This window comes from Podarcis erhardii, assembly GCF_964252035.2.
Source record: "Podarcis erhardii genome assembly, chromosome: 8".
Lineage (NCBI taxonomy): Eukaryota > Metazoa > Chordata > Lepidosauria > Squamata > Lacertidae > Podarcis > Podarcis erhardii.
This window is the reverse complement of record NC_138499.1, coordinates 74,933,271-74,959,305: the sequence shown is the minus strand read 5'-3', so window position 1 is coordinate 74,959,305 and position 26,035 is coordinate 74,933,271. Positions and strand designations below refer to the sequence as shown.

General features: G+C 40.7%; 1 protein-coding gene across 2 annotated transcripts in view; it reads right to left on the bottom strand.

Annotated features, from left to right (window-relative positions):
- CDH12 (cadherin 12) overlaps positions 1 to 25,271 on the bottom strand; it is a 455,772-nt gene extending 430,501 nt beyond the window's left edge. Inside the window, exon 1 of one of the 2 annotated variants that reach the window (XM_081873016.1) lies at positions 25,172 to 25,271. The gene's annotated coding sequence lies outside the window, so the exon portion shown is untranslated. The remainder of the gene's footprint in view (positions 1 to 25,171) is intronic. The other variant, XM_081873017.1, reaches the window with a different exon arrangement.
- Between the last annotated feature and the right edge of the window lie 764 nt (positions 25,272 to 26,035).

Here is a 26,035-nt window from a genome sequence, read left to right as displayed (position 1 = left end):
GTCTGAACCCCCTGGCAAGGGGCTAGGGCCACGCAAGAGCCCCTGGGAGCATTCTGGGGAGAGGTGAGGCATGGTTCCCAATCCAGTCTCTCTCCCCAGGTGACTTACCCTTTCTGACTTTGCGGGGGGGTGCGAATGTCAGAGCTGTCCCCGTGCGGGGCCAGTTAGTGCTACCAATGCCTAAGCAACCACTCACATTGCTGTTATTTTTAATAAGGTTGTGGCCAAAATTATGCCAAAAACCTTAAACAAAAATCAGGTGTCATTGTGTTCTTATTTGGGGTGTCTTGGCGACCTCGACGCGCAATCCATGATTCTATGCATACCTAACTGTGGACCAAGCTGCTATGGCTTTAAATATTTTCAATATTATTTAACAGCACTGGCCTATCCACATTGGCACCCACTATATTTATAGCCATACAGCATTTGCAATCCCAGGCTGTCTTCTATCAATGGTATCTTACACATTATGCATTTCTCATAGTTCACATTTTCATATAGGGCACACAATATAAATGCCATCGTTATTAGATTCACGATTTCGTCTCTCACAGAGCTTTCTATCTACGGGAAGAAAGTATGATATGGCAATATGACTTAAGGGTTGTGACATTGATAACTATTGCCCGCAAGCTAATATGAAAATGAAAGAACATTGTGGAGATTATTTTCTAAAGCGCAAACTGCAGGTGTCAGGAAAGGGTCCAATCCATTGTATTTTAGTGAGAAGGGAATGGTCCACTGGAGACAACATCCGCCTTGCAAATCAAACATAATACTGCAAGCATTCATGTACTACTTTACTGTAGAATTCAAATTCTGAAATCTATGGAGAAATGCCATCCTGCAAAAATATTTAAAAATAGGCCTTGCATAGTTTTTCACAATTACACTCTATTTCATTTTGTTGGCAAGTTTTTCATGTGTGCTGAAACTCAGTCTAAGGTGTTTTTTGTTTGTTTTTTATAAATTGTTTAACCACATCAGTTAACAAACATGGATACATATGCTGTAATGTTACTGTTTTAGTTAAATAAATTGTTTAAATTGTTATTAAGGAAATGATTATTTTTCTCCTTCCAATAAAGTACAGCAGAAAAGTTATCCAAATATAAACAGTTAACTTATTAAACCTCACAATAATTTCATAATTATCTGTCCATGTATTTCTAATAGCATAACTAAATCAGTAATTTTTGATAAAGCTGTAAAAACTACTCTGTTTTTTTTTTTTATTCCAAAGGAAACCTTCATCTGGTTGTAAATATTAAGATTATACCAGCAAGAATGAGTTTTTCTGTTTTTAAAAAATGATTTAAATCAAGTCTTACTGACTAGAGATTTAAATCATGATTTAAATCGATTTGATTTAAATCAAATCAACCCTGGTTCTACAAGCTGCAGTATTAAACTGAGTACTACCAACTACTTCCTTTTACTACAAGTTTTGCAGTAGCTGCAGTGGCTAGAGTTTTCATCACATTTTATCCAAAAGTGAACTCCCAAGGTAAATTTGAAGGCACCTAGCTCAAGTGAAACATCCCAGGAATTGGGAGGGTTCCATAAATAGTTTCAAGAAAGCTAGAGAACTGAAAGCTAGAGTCCCTGCTTGAGACTCATTGAAAACTATAGTGGAAGTGATTATTAGTCAACTTGTGCTGTGAGCAGCATCTGCCTCTCATGAGCACTAGTTGAAAACCCCTGCGAGGTGAAGGAATTATCCACAATGTGAGGAAAAGACTTTTAAGGCCCAAGGCTGGGGCTGAAGCGAGTTTCAAGAAGACTAGAGAAAATTTATCAGGAGATTTCCATGAGGTCAAGAACTAACCTGCATGACACCAATCCTCGAAGCAGGAAGAGGTCAAGAACTAACCTGCATGACACCAATCCTCGAAGCAGGAAGCACAGTCAATAAAAGGCACTGAAACTAGCACTTTATTTTACTTTCATTTAGCAAACCTGTTAGAATCCGAAGACATTTTAACAGGCCTATGAAGCTGTTAGCCATACCCCACATCCAAACCGGCTCATGACCATCTGAAGGCCTTATATGAATGAGTATCAGTAGGATAAATGAAGCCAGAAAGTTTGTGTACCATGCAGCGCTACTTGAAACCTCTTTCCTAGTCATCCAGTAACAGTTTAGTATAGAAGAAATGTTAATCTTTTTACAGTACATTGATTATACAACAAAATGTGCAAGATCCTTTCGTAGTTTAAGGCATCATTGTTTGTTTCGAGACAGTCTTAGGCTTAATGCTTTTCAAGAACCTCTTACACGACATACAAGGGGAATGAGGCTTTAACAAAACATAAAACCGTCTCTCAATCAGATTGGCATGTCAAAATATGTTGCAGAAAGAGAGCAGTCCTTTCTTATGAAATGTCAATTATATAGCTTTCCCCCCTATTGCTAGAAACTGCATATTTGATAAAAAGGAGACCAAATTGCACACTGAAATACATCAATGGGTTTTCTTTGTTGTTTTTCAGGCTTGCCATTTTCTACACTGCAAGAATGTCTCAAGCCTTATTAAACCAAATATTTGAAGTGTGAATGTATGGATTCTGCCTGCCAGAGGCGGAAAAAGAGAGATGAGCTAAAATCAAAAGAAACCTAAGAATAAAGTGCCTCCTTTCTCTTCAGTGATCTCCTTAATTCATACCCTGGAGGGTAACAGACATGGTTAAACTGAATATCTACAAAATCCAAACACAACACGCTGGCTAATAACTGTTAGTAAATATATAATTGGTATGATGTCATTCAAAATATTCGTATATTTTGAATGACATCATACCAATTATATATTTACTAAAAGTTTTTAGCCAGCGTGTTGCGTTTGCATTTTTGTAGATTGTCACATTTTGCAACACAGGGGTTTGTGTCCATGGTTAAACTGAGTGGCAAACCCTGGATTTTTCAGGTGTGGGTGTGTGTTTAAACCCACAAAATACCAGCTTCTACCAGAAATCAGTCCAGATCATTGGAGGACAAGATATATTTGCCATCTCTACCACTTTTGAGAAGATGTCTACCAGTTTTAAAGCTTTTCTGCCACCCTTTAATATGAACTCAGTTTTTAATATACAATTTATGTGTCAAGTTTTGCTTTGTTTTGTTTTTTTTAATAGCCACTGAACGGAAGCAAACATGGCGATCACAGTGAGGAGAAAACCAATGTTTGCACAAGAGAAATGCTTATTTACTGTGGCCAAAAGTATAGGATGATATCTAATGCTAGTCATTGTGTATTAGTTGTAATTTGACCCCTGTAAATGGGCTTCAGTCAATTGATTTCAGTAGGTGTACTCTGAGTAAGACTTAGATACACATTACCCATAATAGTGACACCTCCAGTTAATGCTACATATTTTTTATCTTAGAACAAGGAAAAAACCACCCTCTAGTTTCTCTCTGTCTTTCCCCAAATTAATTCCAAAGGCATTTCATACAATGCTTGGAAACTGGACCTACCAGACATTTCCCTTCCACTTCCACCTATGCATTTTCAGTGGGAAAATATCCACTGCCTGGAGGAATGGTGACTTAAAGCAACATGGACTTCAGCAAGTAAGGGCAGAATACCCAAAATTTTAATGCATTTGTGCCTGACAGTGACACTTCATCATTTTAAGAAGACATTTTTAGATGGAAACATAAAGCAGGAACATAAAAGTAAAATTTATAAGGGCATTTTAAGGAAATGGCAGAGTGAAATATTCAGAAGACACTGGCATATATATATATATATATATATATATATATATATATATATCCAAAACCAGAATCTCATCATTGGTAATTGGAAGGAGTTCCTAAGTACCCTAAGTACCATGTGAAATGCCTGATCAATTAAGGTAATAAAACACATAGCACTTAATGGCCTATAATGGGATGAAACCTCTACCTAATAATGCCCTACCTGATAATTTTCATTATGCAGACGGTGGTATCCCAGAAATAAATTGTATTTTCTGAATAAATCAGCAAGTTCCCGTGAGCTCTACATTTTATTTCAAACTCATGGGAGTTGTAAGGAGAGGGAGCCCAACACAGGAGTAGCTTTCACTCGCCTATTATCTCATTCTTCTTGGAAGAGCATGTGTATCAATTTTACAAAGGTGGCATTGGTGATATTATTTGGGATGAGGGGGGTAGAGGGAGTTTGGTAGGTTTAGCCTGGAAAAAGAAGACTGAGAGGAGATACGATAGCCATCTTCAAATATCTTAAGGGCTCACATGGAAGAGGGAGCAAGCTTGTTTTCTCCTTCTCTGGAGGGTAGGACTCAAACCAATGGCTTCAAGTTAAAAGAAAGGATATTCTGACTAAACATACGAAAAAGCTTTCTGACAGTAAGAGCTGTTCAACTGTGGGGTGGTCTTCCTCGGGAGGTTGTGGACTCTCCTTCCTTGGAGGTTTTTAAGCAGAGGTTGGATGTGTTTCGATATTCCGTTCCACCTTAACAGATGTGTGGAGTTGTTGTATGTCACATGTCTGTTTACATTCCAGCACAGCTTGCTGGGAACTTCTGTTGTGTGTATAGCTTTTGCTGAAGCTGCTTGCTTGGACACAAAGGGGAGAAGAGATGTTTTTTTCCCTTTGCCCTAATACTGAATAAAATGCCTGTAATTACGCTTTACACAGCCTCTATCTGCCCTTCTGTTGCGAAGAGTATTTTTCTCTGCTGGCTTGTGTGCTCAGCTTCTGAAGGTTTCTGAAGCTCGAGTTGCAGTTACATGCTGTTCCAAGGACGGGAGATCGTCCGGCTGCCGGCCGGTGGGCTGGAGCCAGCTGGGGGCCTGCCAACTGCCCCCGTTTCCTTGGATGCATCCCAACAGGATGGCTATCTTTCATGGATATTTTAGCTGAGATTCCTGCATTGCATGGGATTGGACTAGATGACCCTTGGGTCCCTTCCAATTCTATGATTCCATGATTCTATGATTCTATGCTATTAGTTCCAAGTACACAGGCAAGCAATGTGCAACATGCCAGCTTCACTTAGAAACAAAATTATTTACCAAGTAACAAACAGCTGAGAAAATTGAGGTAGGGTTGTATGTTTACAGAAGGTCTGTTTTGATTTAATTTTGTTGTTTTTTGCCAGCTTTCCTTTTTTTTTTTACCTTTACACTTAGATGCTTTAATGTAACATTAAAATGACACATATCTGAACTCCAACCCCAGCATCTTTTTTTATTCAATTTTTCCAATCAGTACAAACACCAAACTAAAAAGACACATACAACAAAAAAACCATAATAACAATAATAACACACATTTACAACACAAATTTAGATACAGTAATATCCCTATGCCTACTCCTTGTTTTATCAACACACTCTCTCCCCTCTCTTTCCCACTGTTATCCATCTTGTCACTTAGATATTCGTTCCAAATTTCTTCATATTTATCCATTCTTATTTTGCGTCGACAAGCAATTCTTTTGTACGTAGCTAATCTTTCCATATTTTCAATCCATATACTCATTGGAATATTTTTGCGACTCTTCCAATTCATCAAAACATTATTATTATTATTTTGCTTCTAATATATCGCGATACAACCACTTTTCTTGGCTTTCTTTTTATTACTTTTGCTATAAATATCCTGTTTTATTTATTGAGAATAAAACAGGAACTATGAGAGGAACTAAAGAGGTGTCAGATCACAGCTAGCATAAAGCAGCTCCAAAGCATTTCACTTCAACTCTGTATTTGAGTGACTTTAGTTCTACGTCTCACGTTTTCAAATAGCAGATTGCAGCGTGTGGTCTTTTATGTGGGCTACACTGAACTGCCTCTTCACCAATATGTACCTCTCCCTGCACCACCCCTGCCCTTATCTCTGCATAGCTATTGCTGAACTTCAGCTGTCTCTGAGTGAAGGTAAAGCATATTATCAGTCTGGGTACCACACAGATTTCTCACTGTGCTGCTTCAAACAGGACCGCTGACGTTTCACCTCTGCCAGCAGCCCCTGGGCATTGCATTTTTGAGTCATTCTTCAAAGCTGCGGTATGTCTCACATTTGACACCAACAAGTTGAGGCACTGAAACTCTGTGGAACATGACCTGGAGATGGGCGGAACAAAAGATCACCAAGGATCTATGGCAGTGCTGAGTTAATTTGAGGCATGGTGGAGCCTTCTGGTCAACTGTGCCCCAGGACTAATTAAAAGATATCTGAAATAAAATCTAACTCGAAGCAACGAAGACTTTATATGCATAAACTGAAGAAGAAAGTAATGCTACCCATTTATCTAGAGACAAGCTCCTTGATACAATAAAAGAAGCTTTTAGCTGTCATATTACAATAGTTCTGACCTTGTTTGATGCTATCTCCTAAAAATCATGGGGCAATGTTCAACTATTACTTGGGTTTCCTGCCAAATGGTTCTAACTTAAAACAACAGAAACATAATCTGAAGGTAAAGAATGAAACCAAATTTGCAATCAAATGCTTTCCTTTAGTGATAGTTCCTTTTTCAGTCTCAGTTATATATGTATCCATATCTGTACTATGGATAGCCAACTCTTTTAGTCCATGGGCTAGAACTAGTCACCAGAGATTTTCATCTAGTCCCTACCCCTGGTCTACTTTCCCACTTGGTGGTATAGAATGGGTCAGGGCAGTGGTGAAGGCAGGGCTGGTGGTAGCAGGAATAGATGCACGTGGTGGCACTCCATCTCACATGACAATACTTTTGTGGAGTCAAGTTCACTGGTCTGTCGGGCATGGTTGAGATGAAAATATGCCATCTGTTGAAAATGAGTTCCAGTGAGGGCTTTACATATTTTCACTAGGAAGACCAACATCTGTACACTGCTGCCTTGGTTAATTGGTTTAAATACTGGTATTCTTTTCCTAGATCTGCCTATTCTGTTTGGTTTGGGTTTTCCCCATGGGGCAGTATCATCTTTTGGAGACATTCAGAAAAGCGTTCAACTTGTAAGGTATCTACAAGTGTTCTGCATTAGTTTTAAGTAAATATGTGATCTTTCCTACAATATTCTTAAATACACAGAGAGTTCCCACAAAGTTCAAATGACTCCCTACTAGATAAAATCTCCTTCCAACTCATGGAGGATGTTTTGAATGGCAACCAGGGAGGTGGTCATGCTCATCCCTAATACGTACTTTTTCTTAACATAATATGCTTCAGTTAATTTTGAGTACACCACTTAGAGATTGTTACTATATTAAGCAGTATGCTCTCTCACACACACTTGCAACGCAATAAAAATAAATAATAGAAATACACAAAATATACTCGGATTACTTTCAGAGTGTTTCTGAAGCTTTCCCCATCTTTTTCCTGGCTTGGGGGAATTGTGAAATCTTTCCCTGACATTGAACTGTTTCACCATATTTAAAAGGTGCACTTATGATCCTAGCCAGAATATTTTCATTTTTACTCTAACTAGGGTGTTCCAATCACTTATAAGGTGAGGTCTAGTATTTGTTGACTCGTATATGTAATTTATCTCTACCTGAACGTGCATATGGTTTTATTGGTGCAATGTAGAAATGAGCACATTACATTGTGTTGTAAAGAGGTGCCCCGTTCTTCTTCAATGAATGCATTGAAAACCTTTATAGCTTATGACTTTTGTTGTGTGTTTTATATTTATGGTACCCATTTACAAGCAAAACTGTCTCTTGGAGTGTCTGAATTCAAAACATTTTTATTGGTCTTATATCAGTTTATATATTTCCAGAAACTACGTAGTGAAGCTTTAGAATACAAAAAAGAAAGGCATATTCATTGGAGGAGCTGTAGGCAAATCCATGAAACTTACTAAGAAGCTAGTTTGAAAGTCTTATTTGGGCACCAAAAGAACACCACATTTGTTTCAAATTTCATTTAAGCCAAACTCTGGTGACAAATCTAGGAATGTACAAATCTTCCATTCTGAACCACTTCACTACTCTCATTATGTAAGCTCTTCAGTCTCCCCTCAAAATTCCTCAGATGCATGGCCTGAGGCATCACTCCCAGATTCACTTCAAACTTAGCTTATATTTTGCTGGCAGATCTAGGAAACTGCAGCATAATTCAACAACTCATAAAAAAGTGTCCACATCATTTTGTAGTATCCACTCCCTTAAGGCCTCCTATTTCACAAAAGATGATTTCCACCCCCTTAAATGTGCATGGACACATTCTTATTTCTCAAATCGTAGCCTAGAGAACAAAGTGATTGTAAAAAATAAAATAAAAAAATAATCTGTTCAGGAGTAATACTGCCCATAATTGTTTCAGCACATGAAAATTTTTAATGGAAGAATCAGAATATTGGTTGAAGTCAAGACAGCCGCATTCCAACCTCCCAACAAGCACAATGTTAGAACTCTGGATGATAACTAAGCAAGCTTGATTCTCCTTTTTCGATCTTCTCATTTCTTGTTCTTACCTTGCTGGGTCTCACCAGGAAGTGCAGCCAGTGGGAAAATGTGAAGAGCACGACCTTCTTCTTTAGCAATCGCTCGTAGCCGAGTAAGATTGTCTTCCATAAACATAGTTTTAACAAAGACTCTCCTCCCTGAAAGAGAGGGGAGTGGTTGTGGGTGGGAGCCCGAACACCACCCCTAGCAGGGGGCGTAGCCCCCTGCCTCCAGCTCACCTGGCTGGCGCTCACGCCCCCCCGGTGGCTGTCCAACAAGGTACCATGGGGGGGGCGTGTCCAGCAGCCTTGATGCTGCAGCGTCAGCCTCTCCCCGGCCTCATTTCTCTTTGTCGTCCTGTGTGAGTCACCCACCCTCCACTCCCTTTAAGTTAGGGCTTAGGTCATTGGCCTTGCTATGGACCTTAGTTTGGTCACCCCGGTTGCCCGGGGGGCCTGGTAGGAGTTTTTCCATTTGGCATTAGGCTTTTTGTTTTTTTTGCCTACCTTGTAGCAATCGTCACAACTTTTGTGGTATTGGTGGGTAGGTTAGGCATTGGAATAATGTGTTGTGGTGTGTCGAAGTGCTAGGTGTGGCCATTGCCTATGCCTTCAATTTTTAGGGGTATTCCGTTAAAGGAATCTGGCGGTCGTGTATTCCGTCCGAAGCCTGCTTGGCGGGAGGCCATGGCACGACCCTCGGTGACATCAGGGGTGAGCCTATAGTTGGATTAGCATCAACAGGTGATGAACCCCTGGTGAATAAACCCACTTGTTTCGTGATCCAATGCCTAAGCCAATACCTTTTCATTGCTGTAATCAATAAAGTTGTGGCCTTTTCTAGCCCATTAACCTTATATCACGTGTCCCTGTGTCTTCTTTTCACGTCGCGGTGGTCGGGTCCTCGAACCACAATGAGTACCGTAAGTCACTGTGGAGGACAATTCTGGATCCACATGTCCTTTCACAGTGGGGACATTGGTTTCCGGGTGGGAGTTGATCACGGTGTGGATTTGCCAAACGTGCCTTCCTCTTAGCATGTTTCTCTCGTGCGTCCTGAGTTTGAGTGTCTTCAAAGCCCATGACACCTTTGGTAAAAGCTGTTCTCCAACTGGAGCGCTCGCAGGCCAGTGTTTCCCAGTTGTCGGTGTTTACACTACATTTTTAAAGATTTGCCTTGAGGCAGTCTTTAAGCCTCTTTTGTTGACCACCAGCATTACGCTTTCCATTTTTAAATTCGGAATAGAGTAGTTGCATTGGAAGATGATCATCAGGCATCCACACAACATGACCAGTCCAACAAAGCTGATGTTGAAGAATCAGTGCTTCAACACTGGTGATCTTTGCTTCTTCTAGTACACTGATATCAGTTCGCCTGTCTTCCCAAGTTATGTGTAAAAATTTCCGGAGAGACCGTTGATGGAATCTTTCGAGGAGTTGGAGATGGCGTTTATAAGTGGTCCATGTTTCACAAGCATATAGTAAGGTAGTGCTACCTGCCTGCTACACTTCCCATAATGTCTTGGGAGCAGCACAAAGCAACAAGATATGGTGTCATTCCCAAGGCATTCCAGGAAGTGCAGCTAATGACCCTTGTGCTTCTGTGATCAGTGCTGAGCTTTTAAAAAGAAGTCTAGATGCAGTGGGATAGGGATTTTGGCTATAACATTCAAATGGAACAATGGGAGAGGCTCTGGAGGGAAGACATTACATTTATGGCTTGCTATGATTTAAAAGAGAACTTCATGAAAATGCTCTACAGCTGGTATCTAACACCTGTTAAACTATCTAAAATGTTTAGAGGTAGGCCAAACACTTGTTGGAAATGTTTGAAGGCGGAAGGCACTTGGATCCACATGTGGTGGAACTGTAAAAAGATCAGAGAATACTGGGACATGATTTACAACAAACTTTTTTTAAAAAAAAGTTTAAATGTTCCTTTCCCAAGAAGCCTGAAGCCTTCCTGCTAGGAATAATGGGTAATTAAATTGTAAAGAAATTCAGGAGAAATTTCATGTATGCCACAGTAAAAGCCAGAATTTTAATCGTGAAAGGTTGGAAAGGAGAAGCAATCCCATCTAAATTAGACTGGCAAAACAAACTACGAAAATATGTAGAATTAGACAGACTATCAAGAAGATTCTGAGACATTTCTGATGGAAAATTCAACAGGGAGTGGGATGTATATAGAGTTTATTTAAAAGAATATTGCAGAAACATAAATCTGTTGGCAGGTCCAGATTGACTCTGCGGGTGATAGAAGAATCTTACAAATACAATGGAACAACCTAGAGGAGATAAAGTTCAATGTGTAGCTAAAAAATGTAATCAGGGCAACACAATTGGTGAATCGGAAGTCACAGTGAATTTAATCACCAAGCGTGTTGTTGTTTTACAATGTGTATTAATCATGGATTGAATACTTGTTTATTTCCTTCTGTTTTTGATTTCCAATGACTACTTATGTTATTTAGTTTGTAAACCAATAAAGCATCAAATAAATAAATAAATAAATGTCTAGAAGGCAAGAAAAGCCTGAATTGCCTTGTCTTACTTATAAGTTTAAAGAAGATAGTAGCTTCCTCCTAAACACCCAATGAAAAACAGAAAGTGATCCTTCCCCCCTCAATTGTAGTGTAATGTATCTATTGCTGGACTGTGCTACTTCACAATGCAGGTGGGGAAAGTAAATATACATTCAGAACAAACTCGCCAGTGATAAAAGTAGGATCACAGCCAGTGTGGTGTAGTGGTTAAGAGTGGTGGACTTGTAATCTGGTGAACTGGGTTCAATTCCCCGCTCCTCCACATGCTCCTGCTGGGTGACCTTGGGCTACTCATACTTCTTCTGAAGTCACTCAGCCTCACTCACCTCACAGAGTGTTTTTTTGTGGGGGAGGAAGGGAAAGGAGATTGTTAGCCGCTTTGAGACTCCTTAAGGTAGTGACAGCAGCCACAAAATTAAAAGACGCCTGCTTCTTGGGAGAAAAGAAATGACAAACCTAGACAGCATCTTAAAAAGTAGAGATATCACCTTGCCAACAAAGATCCATATGGTAAAAGCTATGGTTTTCCCAGTAGTGATGTATGGAAGTGAAAGCTGGACCATAAAGAAGGCTGATCGCCGAAGAATTGATGCTTTTCAATTATGGTGCTGGAGTAGACTCTTGAGAGTCCCCTGGACTGCAAGAAGATCAAACCTATTCATTCTTAAGGAAATCAGCCCTGAGTGCTCACTGGAAGGACAGATCGTGAAGCTGAGGCTCCAATACTTTGGCCACCTCATGAGAAGAGAAGACTCCCTGGAAAAGACCCTGATGTTGGGAAAGATGGAGGGGAGAAGGAGATGACAGAGGACAAGATGGTTGGATAGTGTTCTCAAAGCTACAAACATGAGTCTGACCAAACTGCGGGAGGCAGTGGAAGACAGAAGTGCCTGGCGTGCTCTGGTCCATGGGGTCACGAAGAGTCGGACACGACTAAACGACTAAACAACAACAACAACAACAACAACAACAACAACAAGGTAGAGATAAAGTGGGATATCAAATCCAAATTATTTTTCTTCTTCTTCTTCTTCTTCTTCTTCTTCTTCTTCTTCTTCTTCTTCTTCTTCTCCCTGACACGCTAGTTTTGCATATGTGGTAAGTGTTGTTTAATAGAAGGGAGCAAGGTATGAAGCAGAGAGGGCATTATTAGAATTGGTGCCAATCCCTAGGCAATGGGATTGGGATATTCATGCAAGAAGGCACACAAAATGGGCAAATTTAAGACTCAGAGGTGGACAGTATTCCCCCCCTTCTCCTTTCTGTGTTCTCTACTTTTGTTCATAATTGCTGGGCCTAATCTTATTCGAGTCTGTGGGAGCTCACCCACATCTACTTTCCATAGCATATAATATAACCCGGTTGCATGTATGGTATATTGCATCATGAATACTTGAAAGTACATAATTCTGATCGAGTTCTGTCAGCTGCTCCTGGATGTTAAGCCACCTGGGAATTTTCTGTACAATTTTCTGTATAATCTTTGACAAATGCAAGCTGGTCTCCAAGTGATATCTAACTGAACTTACCCATGCAACCTGCAATGCTAGAAAAAGTCACAGTCAGAAAAACCATGGTAAAAGGTAGGAAAGTGGGGAGGGGGGACCCCTAAGTGAGGCAAGGAAGAAGGGCTACCCCTATGCTATTCATATAATCAGTTATCAGAAATCAATATATTCATATATGCTCACACATAATCGAGGCTTACAGTGTTTGAAAATCCATTTTGAATCAAAGGGAAGCTGTGCCTTAGCTAACTGCATATTGCTTGGAACAGCAAAGTTAAGAACCGACCTTTCCCCTACTACTTCTGTGAACCCTGGACATGGGGAAGACGTGAATCAGAGATTCTGGTACAAAATCCCCTCAGATACAGGCTAAATTAGTCCACAGAACAGGAAGAGCAAAACCACAAAAACTCCAAACTCCCTGTCCTGTCATAACTAGGGGAGAGGTTAGACAGAGCGTCATTACAGGCATCGGAAAGCAGAACTTGAACTCGGTGTTTGACCAGTGCTTGTCCAGGTGCTGGACGCATGGCCAGAAGCTTGCTAATTGGTTATTCCTTGCTGACAATATTGTGACTGTCTCGTGATTGTCTCATGATTTATGATTTGCTGTGATCTACTCAGGTATAAAGACCTCTGGATTTCTGTCAATCGGGGTCCCAGTTCTTTTGGAAGAGATTCCAACTGGGTCCTTATTGCCTGGCAATAAACTTCACCTTCTTTTTCTCCTATTACTGAGTCTGCCTGATCCTTATTTTGCACCTAGTGAGTTCCTGCTCAAGCTCACCTGCAACATAAGGACTATTTAAGGCACCATATTTTCTCTTGTGTAGGTTCTAACTACTAACAAGTGGTAAAGACCAGATCTAAAGTGATCTAAAGTGCTGGCCTAAATCTTTATCCCATCTCCCTTCTGAAAGATTTACCCCACAAATGGGACAACACAGTGTTAGCATGCTTGGAGAATTCCAGTTTAATGGCATGGAGACTAATGGATTTACTTTGTTTTAATGTGAACATTAACTCTGTGCACAAATTACCCAGACCACACTTCCAAGAAGAGCGGTGCTGGATTTACATTCAGCAGTGCATCCAATGGATCACAGGCTTTGATTAATAGCATCTGCAGCATTGTTCAATATCTGGAACTCAAGCTGATAATGCAACAGCTGAATTCACATCAGTTAAGTGCTACCAGCATGAAACAGCAAACAATAACTTGCAGATCCACGATGTGGGAATAGGAAACTGCCAAAATGCTTCTCGGCAAATTTCCAGGGGAAAATAGTTCAATTAGTAGTTGTGATTGTAGCTCCCAATGAGCTATGGATGTCTTCTCAAAGCTGGCATCCGCATATAGCTCACATGAGCAGGGAGCAAGGTCAGGTATTTGCAAAGGCTCAGAAACTGCTGAAAGACACACTACTGACCCCATCAACATTTTCATTGCTTGTACACATATGTGGACTATGATATTCCACCTAGACTAGTATCAGGAAACTTTGGAATGATCTACAGATATAAGTTGCTTAAAGAATGTCACATATTAGATGTGCTTTCTGAAAGCAACAGCCTTTGCCCTAAGCCACTTCCTATAATCTCACATTTCTGAGGCTACCTGTGGTTCTGCAATAGTAAAGGAATGCTCTCGATATGTTCTCAAGGGCACTGCAACCTTTTCACATGTCGAGGAAACAAAGAGAGACTATGGTAGCCCATGAAGGATGGTAAAGGCCTGGAGGCCTGCAGCAGACTCTCTACATATTAAAGATCCAGCTTTCTCTAGGACAGTAATTCCAAAACTGTGCACCATGAGAAATTATTGGAACCTGCAATGCTATACACACTTACTTGGCAGTCAGTCCTCTTGAACCCAGTAAGACTTCTGCGTAGACATACTTATGATTACTGGCTGCCATAAGTCAAAGAGTCGTCAGCTTGCTGCCTCACTTTAATTCACCATCTTAACCTTGCCTTCATCCTATCAGACTCCACTAAGGGTGGGTTGTTATGCTGCAACTTCCCAAGGGGTGTATGTGAGTAGCTCAATCAATGACACACAGTGCAGAGGTTCAGCAGAGTTACACATACAGTACTTGGAGGAATCCGAGCATTGTGTCTCTGCATAAATTACCACAGCTGCAGAACTTCCAGGTGTCCCTATTTTCCAGGGACAGCTCCAGATTTACATAAGCCATCTTGATTTCTGATTCAATCCCAGAATGTCCCGCTTTTCCTTAGGACATCCCTATTTTCATCAGAGAAATGTTGGATGGTATGGTGTTATGCAGCCCATACCCAGTCAGATGGGCGGGCTATAAATAAATACTAATAATAGAACAGGACATCTCTATTTTCATCTGATAAATGTTGAAGGGTATGCACCTGAAAGCTTTGAAGTATAAGAGTGTTTCTCTTATTTTAATTTTGGGGGAAAGGGTGTTAGAATTCCTGCTCCATGATTGCAGTTATGGGATTTTTGTCTTTCATATGATGGTATATGTTTTGACTCCACAGAGTGGGATGTGATGGAGACGGGATGTTTGTGTTACTGTGTTCTGTGAAGTGGGACTATTGTCCTTTGTTCTTTTTCTCTTTGCTGTCTGATGCTAGAGAGAGGGGGAGCCATGTTGCAGTGCTCCGTGTGTGTTTATATGTAAATAAAGTAGATTAGCCAAAATGCTGAGTTGCTGAGGTCTGTTTCGCAACTGCGCACACTCTGCTGATCCCTAAGTGTGCCGATGTCTGTTGGCATCGGTTGGTGTGATGTTCTGGCTGAAGAAAGCTTTTGAAGCTCCTTAACGAAAGACCAGGAGGGAGAGAACATGCCAGTCAGGCATGTGTCTCTACCAGGGTCCTACTTGAGTGTAGGCTGAGCTCCTGCAAAGGGACCCCCAGCTATCAAAAACACAGGAAATACTGCTTTGTAGGCACCATTTTACAACTCTTATTTGCTAATAAATGCCAACATTTTTTTATTTGCATATTGAAACCTCATTTTAAATTTGCAATAAAGTCACATATGAATGGATCGTACATTAGTAGCATAGAAAGATACAAGATTTCACATTAAAGCACATTTCAGATTAAATTGAACTTTCTTTAATTTTTGTTCTGTTTATGTTACTTCATGATTATACATAGATTTGTGAATTTAAATTTATTATTTATTATTGAATTACTGAAATTAATCTCTATATAGCTATAAAAAGGTGCCTTGAAGTCTCCAACCCAGTCAAACTTAAATCAACAATTCATATATTGAAGCTGGTGACCCCATAATGTATTATTATAACATATTATTTTCCGTATGTGAATCAGTAAGAGAGTGGCAGAATTAGGGTTGATAGACTTTCAATTATTGTGCATTATGCACTTTTAGAAATTATTTAAATAGGCATTTCCATGATGGACTATTATGGGTATTCTGCCTGCTATGGTCCATTGAGTACATATTATGTCCTATAAAAATAGCAATAAAGCTTTATGGAAGAAAAAATATGCATTATATAAAATGTTATAAAACCCTTGAACGCCTGTGGTGAAAGATACAGCTTGTCATAGGCATTATGTTTTTAAGTACAATGAATAATCCCATCTGAAAAGCTATACACACATGCACACAAATGGAAATTAAATATATACAGGCCGCAAATTGGTATGAGTGCATGGTTTGAACTCCCCAAATCACTGAATTTTTCGTGATTTTTAAAAAAGTATTATTATGACTTCAAAACGCAAAGTGCTGTTGAGCAGCCTGTTAGCTCCTCATTTTCTGCAGAATTGCCCATTTGCTTTGACTGGCGTTGGAATCCACATATACAAGTTTTAGCCATTCTGGAATTACTGTGGATAATAAAAAAGGCAAGTGTAAAAGTTACAAGGTGCTTTTCTTCTGTAAAGAAAACAACTGGTGGCCATTAATCTGAAAGCCCAATTTACATTAAACCTTCAAATCCAAATCTGTATCATCCATTTGCTGTGTCAGATATGTTTGCGTGTGGAGGGGTGGGGGTTAGCAATGGCTCTGAAGGCATCTAGCTGAGCACCAAGTGGCTTCCCATTGAGGAGGAGCAGATAAGTGGGATTTTTAGGCAGGAATCAGAGGCTGCTCTATTTCAGCACAAGCCAACTTTTGGCTTGGTTAATAGGGTGAGAGCTCTTGTACTATTGGATGATTGAAAAACCTGTGGCGCTCCAAAAGTGGCCCTTCAAATTTCACTAGTGCATTACACCAGTCAACTGCTGAAAGCAAAAGGAAATCAACCCTGGAAGGACAGATCCTGAAGCTGAGACTCCAATACTTTGGCCACCTCATGAGAAGAGAAGACTCCCTGGAAAAGACCCTGATGTTGGGAAAGATGGAGGGCACAAGGAGAAGGGGATGACAGAGGACGAGATGGTTGGATAGTGTTCTCGAAGCTACCAGCATGAGTTTGACCAAACTGTGGGAGGGAGTGGAAGACAGAAGTGCCTGGCGTGCTCTGGTCCATGGGCTCACGAAGAGTCGGACACGACTAAATGACTAAACAACACAAAGCTCTTGGTTCCTGCAAAACTGGGTGTCTGGGGAATAGCCTCTCATACATGGCTGTCATAAGTCTGAAGCATAACCCTCATTGATAGCATTTCCTGTATACCAGATAGTTGTCTTAATAAATATCCTGTTACAGAGACTGTTGAGTTGCTACTATGCCATAATTGCAATACACACTTTGAAACGTGTTTGACACAGCTGAATTAATTTCCCAGAATGAAATACTCTCACATCTCCAAACAATTAAAAACATGTGAAGTATCTTGCTGGATCAAACCAGTTGCCCATCTAATTCAGCCTCCTGTACACACAATAAGCAACCAGAAGCCTATGAGAACCCACAAGCAGGATATTAGTGCAACATCATTCTCTTGGTTGTGGTCCCTTCCCCCAACTTGGTGGCCAGGTTATTCTTATTCTGCTTTGCTTATTGGCATCTTTACCTTGACTAGACTTGGCTTCATTTGCCCCTATAGGTCAGTACATGTGGTTGTGATGATCAGTTATTATTTCTCTTATTACCATCCAGTATGTCATCATATCAGATGTTATTGGCAATTTTTTATGGGCTGCCACAGGCAGTAGGGTTAAAGCAATAGGATTCAATGGCCAATTCAGCTTCTCCCTTACAGCTCATGCAGCCTCCAAAAATCGTATCTGGAGGGGCTTTTGTGGGATGATGAAGACTATAGGAAATTCCCCTCCAGGGTCCTGCTTGAATGACACAAGATGGATACAATGGCACCAGAAGGATAGAACTTCATAAAAGCAAGCAATTCTCAAAAATTTAGCATATAATTACTGAAACTAAATTGAAGTTGAATATCATCTGTGGGGGTGGTAGGTTTTGGGTCTGAGAAATGCATAGACAGGCTGTTCTGGATAGAGTTACAGATCTTCCTGAAGGACCAGTTGTGTAGTCTCGAGGTACCCCTGAATCCTACTTTTTCACTTAAGTTCCAAGTGCTAACAGACAAATGAGTTTAAGATGGTCTCATAAAGTATGGGTGATATGGGTGAAAATGTTCCTTCAGGTAACTAACTGGGATCCAAACTGTTTACAGCTTTATATGTTAGCCCCAGCACCTTATAAAGATGAAAGCTTTGCACTATATCTTCCAGCAGTTGAGTGGTGTGTTGAGTTGGTAGCCTGACAGTTGTCTCCCAAGCACAGCACACCAGGACATCACCTGGGTCATCTGCTCCTAAAATTGTCCCTTAGTGCATTGGGGAAGAAAGACAAGAAGAGAAGCTGGCCTGCATCCCATTCTTCCTCTCCCCTTTCACCACACTTTACTATCAGTGCATGAAATCTGGAAGGGAATGAAGCTTCTAGGTGCACAGAAACACATTATTATTTTTTAGTCCAATGTGTTTTGAATATCTTCTTTGGGGACACTCTTAGTCACAGCCAACTTTGGCTCTTTTGGCTGAAGCCAACACATTCTGCTCCCCATCCTATGAAGAGGGACTGGGTAATGACCTTATTAACATTTTCAGGGGGGAAATATTAGCACAAAATAATATTGCTAAGAGTACAGGGAATTGGTTTTCAAAATAACTCAGGTATAGCCACCCCTGGAACAATCTTTCATAAACCGCTCATAAGTGATTTGAAGCTTTTCTGACTTCAAACTCTTATTGTTTGCTGAATAACTGGAAGGGGCGGAAAGGCAGACAATAAGAAGTGTCAGGATCTGTTTGAAGACTTACTTAGCTGTCGGTTTTGCTACTTCTCTGTATTAGATTTGTGTCAAATCTTGTTAAATGTTAACACTATGATTTCATATGCTTTTGTTATAAGGCAATTTGGCTTGAATTGCATTAGCCCCGATGAGGAACATGAAGAATGTAACCCCAATGAGAACATGGTTAGAAATGCAACGGAATGATTTGAATATGCTTTCACAACAGTTGACTCAAAGTAAAGGTGAAGGCTGAAACCTTTATGAAGTTTGCCACACGATCTTACCATCTAAGGGATAATGATGGATCCTTAGTTGGGGCAGATAGTTGCATCTTCCTGCACATCAAAACTAATTAATTTAATCAGTGAGAGACAATTGTAATCCACGGGGTTGAGAACTGAGAGTACACATTTAATTTGCTGTGTTGTTGTAATACAGAATGCAATACAAAAGATGGCATTTCCAGAAACCCAAAGTGGAGGTGAATAGAGTGAAGGTAGAGAGGTTTATCGCCTTGCAGTGGGATAACAAATATAACTCATTAAGCACAATAAGAAAGTGAGAGGACAAGGTGCAGAGCTGCTGTCATGGCTCATTTCCCCATCCCCATCCCACCAGTTTCTACATAGTAGTCTTCCTCTGGTTGCATTTTTATTGTGATAATATTTCCCCCATTTTTAGCCTGTCTGGTGCTATTCTTCACTCCAGCGTTGTCTACCCCGGTGACATTCCCAATCCCTAACCTGGTTAGTGCTTCTTCTTATTGCATTATGTACAAAGGAGATTCCATGGTCAACATAATGGTGTTATATAGCCAATCAGAATTGGTTATGTGCTAACAACAAGGACAAATTCAGAGTAAGGGCAATATAGGCAGACATTTTTAAAGCAATTAATACTTTCAACAGTCTTAGAAGCAAGCCATTCCTTTGTGGCTGTTATGACTGAAAAGTATAGTGGAGATGACCAGAAGTCTCTTGAGGGATGGTGAGCCAACCTCTCTTTCATTTTGATGCCAATGACCCTAGGAGCATATTGTAATATCAGCACACATCTCAATGGCAATAATGACAAATGGTATTTTTAAAAAGACCATTTTATTAAATATTATCTCATCCCGAATAGGATTAAATTCTCTTCAAATTTTCACAAATGAAGTGGTGAAGCTATTCTTGGACTGTACCATTTTAGATTGCAGCTGAGGGGGTGTAGCATTATTGCATATTTCTTTATAAGAAACAAATCGTGCACATCCAAAAGGAATATACCTCAGACACGGCTATGCTTGACTATGTTCAGGGCAGTTGTGTTTGTTAGTTTTTAATACAGAACACTCCATCATGTGATGCCCAGACCTTTATTTTGAAGTAGCTCAGGAATAGTCCTGGTTATGTCTCTTGAGGAGGTTTACTTATTAGTTAAGGATATTTTGTTCTCAGGGACTAATTGCATTTTCTGGTGCACAATTTCAAGCCAAGTTTGAATTTCAAAGATATTTATTTTAATATAATTCTCCTTTTCCAATACAGAGAAAGATGAAAGTAGTTGTATCCAACTGTATCACAGAAAGAATTGGGTGCAAGTATAGATCTTTGACCCCGTATTTAAACACTTTCTCAAACACACATTTAAAAACAATATGCTCACTCATTCAGGGGTGCCATTTAATTTTGATTATAGCTTTTTAGGAACCCTTTTGGCTATTAGGAACTGAGCTGAAGCTTCCATTACATTTCGCATACCCAATGACATCAGATAGTTATCAGATGGGCTTGTTGACTTTTATGCGGCACAAAAAGGAAGAGACAGTGAAATATTATTAGCTGGAGCCTGTCTCACAAGACATATGGTGATTTGCATAAACTCATATTTGCTCAACTGAGTATTGACTTATGCAGTATAGTTTTATTCTGTTCTCCTGCCTGAATTCCCAGTAGTGGAATCTGGAAGGCTTCCATCCTGGAAGCTGAAATGACTGCACCACGCCAAGCTTAGGGTTTGGTCCCAACTGTTTCTCAAGTGTTGGATAGGAGAAAAGAAATTCTTGATAAAACATTGGGATATGGTTTGTTCCGTAACAAGGAACTTCAGACTCCACATTTGCCATTGTTCCAAATGTAAAGATTGGCCTTTTCTTCCTTGTTGAAGGAAAAGCCTGCACCACACAGAGGCTTTCATATTGCCCTACATTACTGGCCCCTAATCACAACATTTTTAAATATAAAATGAAGATCTGTTTACATTAAGGTGCCTTAAGTTGCTTGCACCTGTGGATGGAATTCCTCTGCTGCTGGAATTTGGCCAGCAAGACAGCTGCTACAGCTTTCAGTGAGTTGGGGACTGATCCTGTTTTGAGACTAATGCTGACAGCCTGTGTGCCTAGGTGGTTCCCACTGGCTCTACTTGTAAAACAAAGCAAGTTATTTAAGGTCACCACTTAAGGTCACCACTTTAAAAAACTCAACCCTATCTGGAGTTAGCTCTGTCTAGCTAAAATCATTTCAGTGATTTTAGGTTTGCCTAACTCCAACAAGTCACTGAAGGAAACTGAAATTACAAAACACTGGCAATCAGAGCCTCCAAGAGACATAAATATGGAAGTGTAGGTGGGTTCCCACGAGGCAAGACACAGCAATAACAGCAAGAACCGTTATTGAACTACGTAACTAAGAAACGGGGGCAAAGCAATTGCTTATATACATTCCTGAAGGCATGGGCCACTCCCACTCTCAACATGATTTGCTGTCTAAATTTCCAAGCTGTGAATCACGACTCAGAGTTCAAGGGCCAATGGCAGAGGCCCAAATCCTGAAATGTTCTGTGATTGGACATCATGTATCAAATAAAAACACAGGAGCTCAGAATCCTTAGTCCAGACTCAAGCTCAGGCAAACACAGACCACTGTATACATCAGAAATATTATTATGAAAACTTCCTCAGTGACTCTGTGTTTAAGCAGATTCAGACAATTAGCCTGCTCCTCCCACCAGCTGGTGGTTATTTTCAATGCATGGTTAAACAAATATGACACTCATTTCTCATTATTTATTTTTATGGTTAGTTAACCTTTTTTGAACCACTCACAGCTCCGGCTATGGTGCAAAGTCAGGCTTACACTTCCGCATATGACTCCAGAGCTGTGCTACATACTGCCTGCCCTCTTCAAGAGGGACAAGACACAACTGACCCCAAAGAGCAGCTTTGGAAAGGTAGGAACTCTGGACTAGACTTGTGGCATGCAGAAGGGACTCCTTCAACAGCATGGGTTTCAAAGGCTACAACGTTACAGTTGATTCATTGCCACAGTGGCTGGGTAAGATGGCATGAGCTTGACCGTACAGATAGAATCGCATTCCTTCCACTCATACTTGCATTTGTACATGCAAGACAAGCCTGGAATCTGTTATTAAGTGAATGTTTTGGAACCACTAAACCAGTCTGTTTAGCACTTGCTCTATTACAAAATGAGTGTAGGTTTGACCCACTGCTTTTCCTGGGGAAAATGCCGTTTCCTGCTAAAACAGAGCAAACATCAATCCACAGAAAAACCCATTGACATCTGCTCTGATTCAGTGGTAAATAGTGGGTTTCCCCAGGGGAAATCAGTTGCACGAATGGAAGTGTGGGCAAGCCCATGACCAGATCTCCTTTACACATAAACTGGGCAGTGGAGTTCCCACTTGCCCCTTTGTTGTTCAGGTTTTCCCCTGATTTTGCCCTTTCAAAGCATGGTGAGCATGACTGATGCAAAGCAGTATACAAAATACCCTTAGAGAAGAAGCTTTGGACACAATCTGATGTGGGAAGTACTGTAATGGAGTAACATGGAGTACTATGGTGCCTTGGTGACACGATTAAATCCTATGAAATGTGGAAGGTAACTCAGAGCTAGATACATGGCTTCTTTAGATGGCTGTCCAATTACCTTCACTTTTAGCTTTAAAATCCCCTTATTTAGTGTTAAAGTAATACATTTTCAACTGGGTTCCTTCCCCCTTTTTTTCCTCCCTTCCCCAACAGGCATGCATCATTGTTAATTGAGGGAATCGTTTTTTAAAGAAGAAGGAAAAAAACAAAAGCAAATGAGGAAAAAAAGCTCAACACCTTTTATCCCCAAACAAAGATTACATGCACAGCAAGTTGTAATCCTTGGCTTTGCAGTATTGCTTTACAGGGTTAAGAAGATAAATGTTCATTGCTTTTAATCCTCCCCATGATTTATGAGTCTCTGGGTGTCCTCACTCCCCCACCCTGAGCATCTACAACTGTGTGCTGGTTCTGCCTGCTGTTTAAATTACAGAGACATCTATAAAGCAAATAGGGGATTGTTGTCCTACAACAGGGCAGCTTCTTCATGTGTCCCGCAGCATTCCTCCGATCGTAAGGAAGCGATTTCTCTGCGTGAGTATTGCATTTTATGTTTGAGGGGATGGGGGAAGATTATCTCAAGAGTGGGTGGCATTATGATGCCCTGGATGATCACTTGTCATGCTAACTTGAAAGGAACATGACTGGGACAACAGCTGCACAAGCTGAAGAAAAACTCAGCTGAAACCGCCCAACTTCTATTGTTCCAGAACCCACTCTGCATTCTCAGCTACTGACAGGATAATTAAAGGCTAAGCGAGATTGGCCTGATGTAAAGGAACACACCAACACATACCAGCTCTTAATCGTACAATCTTATTCTGTATTAGAAATGCTATCCATTCACACTCAGTTTTCTGCTGGTCCCACAGAAAGCAACATCAGGAAGAACAGTGCCAGGTTTAGGGCAGAGTGAGTGAATCCCCCTGCACAGGGTGCTGAGCCAAGGGATCGCAAAATAGTGCACTTGGGAGCATGCACAGAACAGAAGGTAAGAAAGGGGAAGATGCTTTAACATAGTGCTTCTCAACCTTTTTCTGACAGTGGCCCCCTTCCGACCTTGTTTCCTTCCGGTGCCTCCCCTATAATGTGGAGTTCTATCCTCAATACCCCTTACAATATAGGGCTTCTTATCAAATAGTGTGGAGTTTCATCCATGGCCTCCCTTGCAGGACTGAGGTGATCCCTTCCTTCACTGGCCCCTTAACAGATCCAGTAACAACAAGGTCTTTTTTATGTATTGTTGTTCTCCTCCAACTTACGCTTCAGCCACTGCATTTGTTTGAACTTTAGCCTCACAGTTAGGACCACTGACACTGCACAAATGTTGGCAGTCCCTGTTCTAAAGCACCCTTCTATCAGCAGATTTTAAAGGAAAGAACGGAAGGAATGCTGTCAACAGCTCCCGTGCCCCAGCATCAAAAGCACACAAAAACATGCAGGCAAAACTCATTGTACAGTTGGATTCTGTAAGGAACAATTCAAGGAGAAAAGCAGCACACGGCTAATAAACAGGGGGAAGCCAATGATTGTCTTTCACTCCCTCGGAAACTCAGAGGTATGCTTCTGAAGTGAGATGCATCCCATTTGACAAAAGCAGTGCCTTATAATTATGACAGGAAATGTACCATGAAAGAGCTCCGAGGAGAGGGCCATAGCTCAGTGGTAGAGTGCATGCTTTGCATCTGCAAGTTCCTTAGTTCAGTCCCTGCCTTCTCCATTTAAAAGGTTCTCTGGCAGCAAGGCCAGGAAAGATCACTGTCTGAGAATTCAGAAAGCTATTGCCAGTCACAGGCAGCACGAGGCTAAATGAACCCATCAGTCTGATTCAGTGGTAGACAGTGCTGATGTTTATAAAGGAATTTGTGTCCTTTCAGAAATATAAACACCCTGTAAAAGGGTGTTCATTTCCTCCAGGCTATATATAGATATACCTGAAGAAAACACATGGAACAGAGACATATTTACACCTGTTTCAAAAGGAACCAATCACTCGCATGGCTCTGCTGTAGTGTTCCTACTCTATACATACTTCCTGAGTTGAGACAGGCATTTACGCACATTTATCACATCCTTTGTGCCATGGTAACCTCTGGACCATGTGTATCTGGCGTCAGGTTTATGACATTTTGTGAGAAGCAGTAAAAGCATATGAATATATGACACACTAACGCACACATAAACTAGGAGCAGAAATACATATTGGGTAAAAATACCAGGTGTGTTGGTGACTCTCACAAAATAGCCTTTGCATGGTGCATTGAATACATGGTCAATCCATGGACTCCCAGCTCGAGGCCAGTGGCATTCTGGCATCCATTGCCATTTTAGAGGATATTGGGAAAATTCATTTTCAATATAAATATTAAATAAATATTCTTTAAAGAGAAAGGTCAGGATCCATAGCAGCATGGATCAAGGCCCATGTCCTCTCCCATGCCACTTGTCAATTGCCTTTGAAATGGAGACATTTGAAAAATATTTGTGATGTGGCATAAGGTGAGGTACCTGCTGTTGAACAGGTGCGGGGGTGTGCTGTAACATCTAACCAAGTGAGTACAAACCTTTGGAAACACCAAACAGTATCTACATGCCAGCTGATATTTTAAAAAAACCTTTTGTTTCCTACCTGCAAAAGTGATTTCACACCCAAGGTCTCAGCAGCACAGTTTTAACTCCTCACTCGACCAAAGTTGGTAAGGTTCTGCCAAAACAAATGCAAAAGAACTTATTAAAAATGAGAATAAAAAGTTAGCAATCTCCATTATTTCCATGGTGTACAGGCCCCGTGACCTGCATTCTGTGTTGGATTTGTCCACCCTTATGTATCTTTCACATATCCTTTTAGCATTCCTCTTCCTAAAACGCTTCACTTACACCAGAATGTTTCCTGCCCCTGCTCATCTTCCTCAGATCTGGCTTTAGGAGAACATCTATTTAGCAACTAAAGATGTATGTGTGACGTTAACATATGAGAGTGCTGGAGGTGAACTAGTTAAACAGGTTACCCAATCGGAACCCAGGGGGTGGAGTCAGAGGGACTATAAAACCAGCTCTGTGAGGGGCAAAGGGGGGAGTTTGTTGGGAGTTGGGTGGTTGGTTGGAGTGGGAGTGAATTGGGATAGAGTCTGTGGGCAGGTTGAGTTAGTTTAGCGAAATAAGCTGAGTCAGGAACAGTTAGGGGCTAGGAAGACAAGTAAATATCTGAGAGGTGGTGAGTGAGAGCAGGTAGCAGAAGTTATAGGTCTGGATAGGCACCCCATGGTTGTAAATGACTGATACAGTTTATGAAACCACACACTTGTTAAACTGCAATAAATAAACAGAGGTTTATGTTCCAATTTGACCCTGACTGGACTCAGTATTGTACCAGGTAGGGCCTGGGTGGTGGCAGCGAGAAATAAAGTGGTGGCACAGGGATCAACAGACGGTGAAACATCCGGGGACCCTGTGTGATCACCACAGTATGTACTCACCAATCCCATTCTAAACA